Consider the following 12,902-nt stretch of genomic DNA (forward strand, 5'->3'; position numbering starts at 1 on the left):
TAGTAAGACGACTGGAGAAAAGACACCAGAGAGGGGGAAGGGTTATGATAATAAGATCATGTGAGTTACTCTGGTTAGGAGGAGACATCTTTTAATGGTCTTGTGTGTTTGTTTCAGGGGAAGATGCGGCTGTTTAGGTTTCATGGAGAAAATGTGTCTTTAGCTAGGACCTGGGTGGTGAGAGTGGAAACACGTCAGGCAGGAAGTGGATTCCAGCCATAGGTGGCCGCACAGAAGAAGGTACTGAGGCTATAGTGGGAAAACAAAGTGAGTTTTTAAGGTTGGGCAGGTGCAATAGAGTTGGAGCAAAAAGGGGCTGTGGAAGGGAGGCTGAGGACCATGACACCGATATGAAAGGCCGGGGCAAAGGACTTGAAGAGGACGATCTGGACATAGGCCATGCGGAGGATTTTTGTGGGTGGACGGGAGAAGGTGAGATGGAGACACGAGGAAGCGGTGATAGTTGAGGCAAGAGCCGATTAGGAGCCGGACGCGCGTTTGAGCAATGGGAATGGAAATGAACGAATGAGTTCTAAAGATGCTGCAGAAGAAAACCTGGCAACAGGAACAATACAGGAGGAGAGGATTCCAGACTAATGGAGTTTGAGGGAGGATGGTGAAGTTGGCAACAGTGAAGAAAAGGGATTATGATAGGAGAGTCCAAGAGGAAAAATGACGAGTCTGTTTTTCACTGTACTCTGTTTGAGTTGGTGGCGTGATCATGGTGGGAAGAGATGCTGGAGAATAAAAGATTGCCTGGAGGGGGAGGGAAGTGGGGTAGGGAAGTAGCTCTGTAAGTCCAAGGTCTAGAGGGGGTATTGGTAACTGTGTAACCAGATGAGGTTGCCTGGGGGAAAGTGTGTATAGGAAAAAGAAGAGGGAACTGAGCTGAGAACAGTCACCGAGGAACTCCGTGAAGGAGCAGAATGGGGATAGAAAGAGAACCAGGAATATCTATAACTGTGACCAGCTATGATACCTAGGGCTGAAGTTACTCTCCTTCTTAACGACAAAATCCCCAGGAGACACCCCACCCCTGAAAATCCATCACACAGTAAATTAGCAGAGACATTTCACTTTCTCACAACACAGTTAGGGCTAACTCTGGATTTATAAGCCCCAATCTTCCTCGGCTGGCAAAAGGCAGGGCTAGAGTCACCACCAGTATTGGGCACGTAAACTGCAACAATTTCTAATACCGAGACCAGCAAGAGCCTCTAACATCACTTGTTTCTCAGGTGCCTGGGTATTATGCTGTACTAGATATTAAAACAAAAAAACCGGAAGGAACGCAACACTTGTTTTTAGTCATGGAGCTGTTTAAGTTTGCCAGGCCCCTCTCTGCTTCATGTCAAGTCAAACAAGTGCGCTTTAGTTGTAAAATTATCTACAGATTCCACACTAATACTACACCTCTGGTGACGTTTACAAGTTTAATTGATCCCTTTTTCCGTTCAGCAGTTCTTCTCACTAGGGTGTGTTTGTTTAACACGCAGAACGCAAAAACGAAGCTTTTCTGGTCTAAAGAAAGGCAACTGCCCAGAGCATGTCCAACGCCCTGCTTGTTTGTAATGCAAGCTATGGGCTGTTGGCAGGCTTCCACGCGGTCCACCCGACAGACTCAGTGTCAGAACACCAGCATCAGCGTATGGTCCTAGACAATAACGGCAAATGGGGTATCACAAAGCAATGGGATTGTGTCACTGCTTATCTCACGAAAGCGCTGAGTAAAGACGGCTTTTATGGTTGAAATCTGCCATTTCCCCTCCACCTGCCTTTGATTTATATTTGGGCCCTAATAATTTCTGATGAATCAAAGCTTTAAACCAGCCCCGGCCTGGTTCCTAGTCTCTCTTTTACAACTGTTTTACTTCTATCTGTCACTATGTGCTGCTCAGCTGCATCCAGGACTGGCAGCCCTGGATGTCGTCATTCTGCTAGCTCCAAAATACCCATGTCAAAGGGCTCACAGAGCATTAGGCCGAGCACATGCTCCTCCACATCAAGAGCCCCTGCTCCTCAATGCGAGCCCTCATGATTGAGATTCCAAAGCTAATGGCAGGCTACCAACCCACCCTTCTGCATCTGCTTCTCCAGTGATGCAGCCTCTACGAGCAGGTACATCGCCTAGTGCCTGGAAGAAATTAAGAGCAGCTGACTCAGGAGTAATCCAAGAAAGCTGGAAATGGCAATGCTAAGAAGAGGGGGAAAACTCGGACAAACTTGCTGTCACAATAATCTCACCGCAGTTGGGGGAAATCCAACCACCGATCATCAAGATACTACAGAGCCTTGGGGTCTACTGGCCGCCTCACTACTCCTGCATGTGCCGATTGCTGCATTGGTGAGGGATATTTTCTCCATTCTTAGCTGGCTAGGGGACTTTGCCTCTGTGATCCCTAATTTAATCAGCACTGCCAGGTTAGGCTGTTGCAGTCTGCTCTTGGAATGTGATTGCCACTCTGAAGCTGCGAGGGGAGCTGCACCCAGCAGCCCACATATTATACCAACATGAATGTTTTGCACCGACTCGCTGCAAATGCCACTGGCTCCCTAGTCCTTATTCCAGCGAAGTTAACATCCGAGTCCTAACCCACAACACCTTTCACAGGCTAGATCGGTTGTTATCAGCTCACGTACCCGTGACCCACCAAGACAGCTTCCCGTCACAAAGCTGCCACCGCTAAATGGGCCCAAGTAAAGGCACTTGGGAGCATAGGTGCTGCTGCACGCCCTGGCTTGGCGCGGTTTCCATTATAGACAGGGTTTACAGTTTGGTTCAATGGCTCTCAGCACTCTCTACCATAAAACTTGTTCCATCACTCCTGCCTGGGAGCAGATCTTTATCTTCCACAGGAGAACAGACTGAGTCTGGCTTACCCATGTTTAAATGCCACAACCCATTCCTTCCACAAGGTTTCCCTCCTGGGCAGAGAGAGACTGAAATGGAGCTAAGAGGACTCAGAAAAGAGAGTCCATTTAGGGCGTACTCACTATTACTCAATACTTGGACACTATGGTAATAGGTGCCTTAGAAATACCTTTAGAGCTTAGATAGAAGATATTGAACTGGTGATGCAGACGTTCATGTTGCCTATGAGATTAACAGTGTGTGTTACAATAAACCCTAGGGAGCATATATCATGTTACTGTCCAGCCATTTCCTGAAGGCTTTTAACTAGAGGCTGATTCAGGAAACAAAGGGCCAAGAGTTGAATCAGGGATAGACTTGGCCCCCAAGATCAAATGTCTGCTTTAGAAAGCACATCAGTGCCATTTGAATTGCTGGGATTTCGTTGGTCTTGCACTGCCCTTGGCCAAACGCATTAGCTGCTGTTTATCTTTAACCCCTGTTCTTTATAAGGTAACATGCAATTTCAGCTGGCTTCAGAAACTGTTCCCTCAACATCACAAGAATAAACTAGATTAATAAGTCTTTCCTGTAGTTATCATTCTGCCTGTCTTTTATTTCCTTTTCTGACATCACAGTTTTTCCACTGTTTACAACACTTCCCCATCTGTCTTACTTTTTGCTTTGAGTGTTTTTGTTCTTGATCTGTAACTTCCCAGGACCTTTATTTTTTTTTACAAAGGTAAGTGTAACTTTTAAACATATTCATCAGCTGCCTCGACTACAGTCAGGTTACATGGAAGAGCAGTTTGGCCCTTTTCTCCCATCTCTTGCAATTTCCTTTGTCACACAGTTTTCATCTGCAAGGGGGGAAAATTGGGGTTGTGCCTCTTGCGTGTCCTTATGATGTACAGAAAGCTTGTTCCTTCCTCCTATTTGTTTCCAAATTATTTTACCATCAAACTATCAGGAATATAAAGTTTCATCATCCCTGGTTTTGCTGGAGGCCTCCTTGAAGGAGCAGAGAGCTGGAGTGGGGACTTTTCCTGGCCCTTAACTGAATGAATGGGATGTTGAATCTTAAACTAACAGAGCTTAAGTTTGTCAGGTGTTAGAGTCATGAATAGGTGTTAGAGAACCAAGCAAAGCCAGAGCTTTAAACAACCTGAGTAAAAAATGTTTGCCCTCCAGAATCGCTGTTCTAGGTCTATTCTATGTAGATTCTTGTATCTATAGTATATGAGCACCTCGGGTTTCAGTTCCATGGTACCGGGGATATCATAAAATCCTAGGTTCACCAATTATCCACAGCGTCTCCCAGCAAAAACATAGAACTGAATTGACATGAGAACTCCTTCACTTGCAGGATGAGAGAGAAAAGCTTAATCGGACAGGGCCAGGCCTGGCTGGAGACTGGTACAAGCAAGGAGACCTACTCCTGTCAGTAATAAGTCAGAAGTTGTCGGCGAGGGGGGTAGGGATGGGGAAGTGGGCTGGCGCGTGCAGGCGACAGCCTACACCTCGGCAGTATCTTGCCTTCTGTCAATGCTCAATGGAAACAGGAACTGGGCACTGGGGTGTAAACAATTCCTGCTATAGAACCATTTTAAAAAGACCAAAAACAAATGGAGGAAAGGCTGAAACAGAAGAGCACGTGGAGGTGAGGTGCAAGGGAGATGGCACCAGCACATCATTGACAGTCTGGGACTGGCCCTTTGCTGATGCTCTGCCTTAGAGTCTTGCTGCTGAAAGCAAACTGCGTGAGCTTCCCTACTTTCTTCCAGCTTTAACAACGTCCCGCTCCCCTTCCACTTGAAGAGGGTTGGCTGAGTTCTCTCTGCCTCCTACACAGAATACCTGGGTAGCAAAACTGTGACACACCAGTCATCACGGCACGGGTTGGGAGACGCCACCTTTCTCTCTGAAGATATTTAACAGGAGGGCTGGGAGTAGGGTGAGCAGATGTCCCGATTTATAGGGACAGTCCCGATTTTTTGGGTCTTTTTCTTATATAGGCTCCTATTACCCCCCCACCCCCGTCCCGATTTTTCACATTTGCTGTCTGGTCACCCTAGCTGGGAGGCTTCGCTGCCAATTAATGACTCATACTGAGCAATGTTCACAAGTGCTTTGAAAACCTTCGCTGAATTGTGCTAAGTGCTACTCACTAGGATGGCGCTCTTTGTTCATAGTGCAAACTCCCTAGTTTGGGCCTCATGTTAAACTATGGGGGCATTTAATGACAGCTCAAGGCCTTTGCTCACCCCAGTGTAAGGCAGATGGAGTTGTTCCTTTACCATCTGCTGTAAATCAGCGCTGGCCTCTTTGTAGTTGCCAGCTTTGTCTAACCACGTTTAGCTGGCACAGCCTGGATGCCCACTGCACTGGATTACACAGAATGCAGCCCCGTGACCCTGCGTGAACTCTGAGGATGAGCTCATCGCACTGCTACGTCTACACTGCAGTTAGACACCGAAGGCTGTCCTGTGCCAGCTGGACAGGCTCAGGCTCCTGGGGCTCGGGCTAAGGGGCTGTTTAATAGCAGTGTTGATGTTCAGGCTGAACCTCGCACCTCTCAGGGCCCCAGAGCCCGGGCTCCAGCCCAAGGCTGAACAATTAAACAGCCTCTCGGCCTCAGCCCGAGTCATCGGGCATGGGCCAGCCGCTGGTTTTTAATTGCGGAGCAGGGTAGGGGTTCAGGGCAGGATGGAATGGAGCCCCTGGAAGTGTGAGTTAATCAGACTGGACCCTCGAAGTGAGGGGGCAGAGGCTGTACTGTTCTCAGGGCCCTTGTTTCCTGTGTGTTATGGCTAAAAGCTTCCCATTTTCAAAAGTAATTAGTGATTTTGGAGGCCTCAATGTTAGGACACCTGGACATACGTTAGCATGGCAGAGCTGGACAAATGCCATTTGCCAACTAGCGATGATTAGTTGTCCTGAAAAGGTGACGAGGCTGAAGTTCCTAAACCATATTTAATAGCTATGGCCTAAGTTTTCACAAGTGAGTTTGGAGGCCTCATCTTTGAGACACTTTAGAGGGCCCTGCTTCCCCGACTCTAAGTCCTGCCTTCTTTGGGAGCTGCCATTGCTAACATTACTCTTTGTATTGCAATAGTGCCCAGGAGCCTCCGTGATGGACCAGGCCCCCATTGGGCTAAGCACCCAGAACCAAGAGACAGACCGTGCCCCGAAGAGCTGGGCTGAGAGAAGCCCATAACTCTAGCCCAGTGGTTCCCAAACTTTAACAACCTGTGAACCCCTTTCACTACAATGTCAAGTCTCGCGATCCCCCTCCTAAAAATGAATATTTCCAGGGATTTTCTCCTTTACCTGAGTATAAATTATAAAAGCAGTGATCTTGGAAATATAAATTTTGTTTTTATGACATGCTTATTACACAATATTTATTATTAATTATTATTTATCATTACACTATTTTTATTACATTATGAAAATGGCAAAACTCTTCCACGATCTCACTTTCGTAGCTTGTATCACTTTGAATAAGTCTGTTATAAGACAAGGCTCTTATGTTTCATCAAGGAGTATCAGATGTGAAACAGCAGGAAGGGATTTAACAAGCCAACTCAAAGAGTTCTTCTGACACAAGCATTCAGGTCTTGAACAGTCCAGGCAAACAACGCACGTTACAACAAAGCTTAAACTTGTTCTCCATAGTAATTTTAAAAACAATACTAGCTGCCTATTTAATTTTAAAAACAGCAAAAAATATCCACCTCCCTTTCCATTTCTTATAAGGAGTCTTGAACTTTAAATCTCCTCAGTGTGATAGAAATGCTTGCTTTGATCTGCTTAGCCCTTGGAAGTCCAGGGGCTCCGGGCTGCTGGCCCTGTGCTGACCGGGATCCCTAGGGACAGCTCTGTCCGCCATTAGGGAATTTTTTCCCGGGAACCCCCTGTAACCTTTTGCAAACCCCCAGGGGTTCACGAACCCCAGTTTGGGAACCACTGCTCTAACAACACTGATAATGACCTTTAACAAAGCAAAATAAAACCAGTTCTTCTAACTCCATTTGGTAACAGGGAAGCACTTTGCAGTAACAGGGGATGTGGTGGCTCCCCACTGTTGCATAGACAGCTACCCTTCCTTCGGATTGCTTTCGTAGTTAGAACCTGGAACAGAGAGCGAGCGAGTTTTGGTTGTAGCCTATTCCAACAGGGCACAGCATGGATCTCTTTTTAGCCACGTTATAGAACTAACCTGTTTCTGTCTTTCCCCACACCCTGACCCAGAAACACTTCTTAGTGAAGCAGCCCCAGAATGGTTTGACCTACCTGATGCCTCTTGCATGGCCTAGTGATCTGGAGCCTAGTGAGAGAGAGAAAGTGCCAGATTTTTTTTTGTTAGCCATGCTGGATGCTAGGAATCCTGGGTGTTAAACCAAAACTGAGCCATACCCAGCATGGTCCGATTTCACGAGAGTGTGTTTTTGGCATCATCAGTTGGCTGGCCCAGGAGACTTTTTTATTTCCATTTCCCCCACCAAGACAAACATCCATTAAACAAAGACAGCCCCTTGTTAGAGAGGAACAAAGGTGCGGCAGCTCTGCATTATGACCCTGATTACAGGGGCGCATGTCACTCCTCCAGATTTTTCTCTCCTGCCTCTATCTTCATAAATTTGGAGGGCCACCTTCAGAAGCTGTCAAGGGCAATGTTGGACAGTGGGCATAACTGACCTGCCCAGGGGTCGTAGCAGGAAAAGCAGCTAACAGGCAGGTATAAGGGACGGTAAGTGGAGGGGACACCTGTTTATTCTTGTCACCTTCCTGTTCTGTGCTGCAACCCTACCTGCCCCTTTGGCAGGAAAGTGATACCCAGTTAGTGATGTATAACTTACCCAACCTGTTACATCACTTACAAACACAGACCAGGCCATCTGAGTCTAGTTTCAAAGTTGCATTCCGATGCCAACCCCTATGCTAATGTATTACACCAAGGGTACTGCGGGAGAGAGAGAGAGGGAATAACTTCACTGAAAGCGGACTTTTTTTGTTTTTGTTTGGGTCTGCTACTTCTTCAGCAGGCCTTGCTGCTTCATTGCCACTTAGTTCTTGGTTCCCTTAAGAAATTTTGTTGTATGGAACTGCATGTAAGATGCAAGTCCCAGGTGGGTATATACATGACAGCCAGTCGCCGCATTCACCTACTTCCTAGGACTGGACGGCAGGGATATTTCTTGGGAAATAAAGCACCTACTTCTGTACCACCTAGTGTGCCCTCTAGATGTCACTGTTACTGCACACAGATCCATATGAGCCAGTCTGTTTGGCGCATCTGCCAGTAAGGGAGGGTTAAGGGACTTAGGTAGCTTTTGGGCAGTTTCATTCGTCTCTCATTGATTTTTCTGCCATTTCACTCTGCTACGGATCTGTCTATGAGAAGGGGATAGATGTAGCAGTATATGACCAGAGGCATGACATGTTTCCACACCTGGGTGTTTCCGTCTACCCTCACAATTTAACGATCACTTGATATATTGTGACAAGTACCTACATCCAGCCGCAGAAGCTCTTAGCTCAGGGCCCAAAGTCAATATGGCATTTAATAATGATATTATCAGGCCTGTTAATGGGTGCACACTATGTAAACTCATTTCCTACCTTACTACTAGTTCTGGGCTAAATTACAGCTAGTGTCAAACTGTGAGCTCCCCATTGGACTGGCTTAGGCTGCTTCTCCTTCAGGTGCTGCTTCGTTTTTGTCATGACCCTGGGGCTGGCAGAACACAACTGCTTCTGCTCTGAGATATTGGATATTGAGCTGTACGTGGGCATGAACCAGCACTCTGGCTCTGAATGCCCCCTGAAATCTGGGGAAATTCAGCTCTGGCTCCAAACTTTGTGCCTCAGCTCCATCTCTAATATTAACCCCAGGAACTGCCAGGATAGACTCACTCATTAGATTTCTGAAGTGATAGGAACCAAGGCCCAGAGCCTCAAAGATACTTAGGTGGCAAACGTCCACTGAAATCAAGCACCTCAATCTTGTTGATGATCTGGGACCAAACAGGCCCAGTTCCTGTCTTTGCCCACTCCCCAGCATGAGGCCTGCCACCCTTCTTCTCTTATCTGTAGCCATCCTATCACTGCATATAGTACACAGCTGCCTCCATCTGTGCCCACCTTCCCCATGCTACAGACCCCACTCTGCCTGCTCCCATGTATTGCTAACAACATGCTGATGCGTCCTACCTCCAACCTGACTACCTAACAGATGCCACCCTTCACCTACTGCCTCGCTGGCTTCATCTCTGAGGGCGGGACAGGAACGCTTTGGCATCTTAGCAGAGGCTGGCGTCTCAGCCTGCCTTTGCCTCCCAGCCTCCATTCTCGCTAAGCGACTGGCTACATGAGCCTGTTTGGAGCTTGCCGGCCATTACAATAGCTGCGCATGGACATTTTGCAGAATAAGGTGGCACTAGTCTGTCAGATGCCAGAGGACTCTGTGGGGCTTCTGGTGACTTTGAGGTTATTTTAAACAGGACTAGTTTAAATACCACAATGTGTAAAGGACTCTGAGTCAGATAGTGTGCCCCCCCCCAATGGGGAGCCAGTCCCCTGTACCCCCAAAACTTCCCAGCCCACAACAAGCACCCCCCTTACCTGTACTCCTCATCTGACAGGCGGTGGGGAGACCTAATGGTCTGTCTTTTCCTCCAGCAACTTCGGGGGCAACTCTGCCATCTGTCTTGCCGGGGTTTGGAAACTCTCCCAGCTGAGAGTGCTCTGGCCAGGGACTCTGCAGCATCCCAAACTGTTGTGTCACTGAGTGCTGAGGTTTTTGGGGCAGGCCAGAGGCCCTGGAACATTTGCCCAGGAGAAAAGCCTGAGGTTAGATAGGTGTGGGCCGGGGCTCCTCCCCCCACCAGGCATGAGGGTAGTTTGGGGATTCCTCCATCTTATGTGGTTCTCTCCCCTCCCTCTCTCATCATCTGAATCCTAGACCTCCCCTCCCCATTTCCCTAACCATGTCCTCCTGCATTGTGTTCTCATGTGTGTCTAGGGTGACCAGATGTCCCGATTTTATAGGGACAGTCCCGATTTTTGGGTCTTTTTCTTATATAGACTCCTATTACCCCCCACCCCCGTCCCGATTTTTCACATTTGCTGTTTGGTCACCCTATGTGTGTCCCCCCACACACACATACCTCAAGGGGGGGGGGCTTTCTTTTCTCATCCTCACCCCCCCCCCCCAAGTGCTCTCCCTCATTGCACCACCCAGCCCTTAGTCAAGGGCCCAGGAAGGGATAGGAGAGATGCCCACCCTTCCTCCAACCGCAATCCCTCAGGCAGCTGCCACCTGGGATCTGGCGGCTCACAGCTCAGCTGAGCTGCCCCCGGTGGCAAAAGGGGATTTGTTTTAAACGTAGCATTTGGGGTTCAAAGGGAGGCGCTCATATTTGGTGCTTGAAAGGCTGGCGGGAGGAGGGGCAGTTTGGAAATGGGGCACAGAGCATTTCACTGCGAGGTCATATGATGGCAGGGTGGAAGTCCTCGTGCATTAGGTGTTGGGTCTTAATGCAGCTCCCAGCCCATAGGTACTTACTCCATCAGGACCACTTTAGACAAGACTGGCGTTGTCGGTGGCCATCCCAGCAGAGATGCCAAAGAGGTATAACCAATGAGCTGCACTTTCTTTTCATGCTGTAGCACAGTGGTGAGGAAGGCTGCACAGCCAGTGCTTATGCTGGGTCAGTTTTGCCAATTCTCATGACCATCACACATTGGGTCTACTCCTCCCTTGCCCCAACTCAGTATCTCTGCAAAGCCAGGCTTCATGGATCTGAGCGTTCCCCAACGAGCCTGGGACAGAGGGGATGCAGTGCCTTTGGCGGTGGGGGGGCCCCCACTCCTCAGTGCCTGGGATGAAGGGAGCGAAGAACCACAGCTGGGGGAAGAACAGAATTGAGCTAAGGGTGCAGAATCAATGTGGGGCTGGCAGATGTGCGGACTGGAGGGCAGTTAATGGAAGTGAGGTGGGGCTAGGAGTCCATAATCATTGGAAGGACTGGAGACAGGCATAGAATTAATTGGCATTTGGGGCGTTGAGAAGCTGGGAGCCCGCTGAACCAGCAGCAGAAGTGTTTACAGAGTGATGTAATTTGAGCTCATTTAGGTTTTCTAGCAAGTTCTCCTGTAGCTGGGGCCAAACCCACCAGACTCAGTCACGGTACAGCTGTGAGAGTGGGCAATGTCCCACATGCAGACGGGGGGATTTCAAAAATCAGAAGACAAAAAAAAAAAAAAAAAAAATAGAATTTTTTAAAATCTCATGATTTTTCAACTGATTTTTGACTGTTGGGGCTGGCAACAGTCTTGAGCCTTCAGCCTCCAGGGCTGTCAATCATGTCTCTTTCATGAGCACTGAATGTACATGAAAAAAATTAATTCATACCTTGGGCTCCCCCACTGAGTCTTGGGTTGCAAACTCAGTGCAAACTGGAGATGGGTCCAGAGCTGAACACGCATGAATTTTTGCTTAAATTCAAATCCGCATTTGAAATTTGCGGCTCACGGCCTACTCCCTCTGTTACTGTGAGTATTGGTTCCTCTGCCTTTAGGCACGTCTACCAGGCCCTGCCTGAAAGAGCTTCTGCTACCTGTGGGGCAGAGTGAGGCGAGGAGGTGGCTACTGCAAAATTACAGAGGGATTGTCCAGCCCCAGCTAAATAGGAAGATGGTGACTGCAGGTGGTGGGAGTAACAGGACAATGTGTCATCGCAAATAGAATACACTAGCTTGGCCTTGTGCTGCATTGGTCCTGTGATTGGACTTGCTCAGGCCGCATTCAGCTAGCAAAGTAACTACAGGACGAATGGGATTCAATCAGGGTCATGGCCACTGTCGTGCCATGTGGGCTGAGGTCCGGAGCAGAGCCAGGCCAGCCCCTGGGAGAACTCTGCCATCCCCCACTATTCAGCACTCACCTCTGCTGAGTTATCAAACAACAATGAACGTTCGCTGGGGGCGGCAAAGCCAGAACGTCTTGCTCCACTTCATCATCTGTTCGGTCATTATTCACATTATTCATGCACGGTAACTACGCAGGTGGGCATCTCTAAAAATGCACCAAATTCGAGCCGCTTCAGTGCATTAGTCAAAGGGAGAGGGATAGCTCAGTGGTTTGAGCATTAGCCTGCTAAACCCAGCGTTGTGAGTTCAATCCTTGAGGGGGCCACTTAGGGATCTGGGACAAAATCAGTACTTGGTCCTGCTAGTGAAGGCAGGGGGCTGGGCTGGGCTGGACTCAATGACCTTTCAGTGTCCCTTCCAGCTCTATGAGATAGGTATATCGCCATACTCTGCAGTGGGCAGAAACACAATTGGGGCAGTGTTCTGATTTCACAAACAGCTTTTTGGCCTAGCCATGTGCTTTCCCAAATGCTATGTCCTAGAAACGACATGGAATCAACATTCAGCCACTGATGTGGAACTGAAACCCCTCTGGATGAACTTATGATGTTGAAAGATACAGATTTGGGTTCTTACACTCACTTGCCCATTTAGTCCAGTGTACCCATTTGGTAAGATTGATGAACTGGAAGCTCCTTTAACAGTTGTCTAAAATCTGTGACCATGTTGTGGTCTCAGCTCTGGGCTTTGGTCTCTATTGAAGTTCCATCAGCCTTCATATATCGATATTCCAGCCACTCTGGATATATCATGTAAAAATGCTCAGTATTCAACACAGAGGCATTCTACAGCTGGGAACAAAACATCTCTGACACGTTTCCTGAGATGGGCATGTCTGTTTCCAAGTTGAATTGTGCAATTTAAACAAGACCTGGTGCCTTGTGCTTTTCTCTGGTTTTTGCAGGCCGTAGCCCAAGCAAACACTTAGCTAGAGAGCACTGAAAAAAACATTTATCATTGTGAGATGCCCAGATACTTTGAGGGCAGGTTGGAAAATCCCAGTTGGTAGGTTTTGTAGGAAAACATTCAACTGTCAAGAAAACAGTAATTTACCGAACTTGTGTGTGTGTCCAATAGAACTTGGTGACCCTCAGCTGTGTCTGTCTTGCAGCAT

Source organism: Terrapene carolina, unplaced genomic scaffold (genome assembly GCF_002925995.2).
Source record: "Terrapene carolina triunguis isolate 2854851 unplaced genomic scaffold, T_m_triunguis-2.0 Scaffold35022, whole genome shotgun sequence".
In the NCBI taxonomy this organism is placed as follows: Eukaryota; Metazoa; Chordata; order Testudines; family Emydidae; genus Terrapene; species Terrapene triunguis.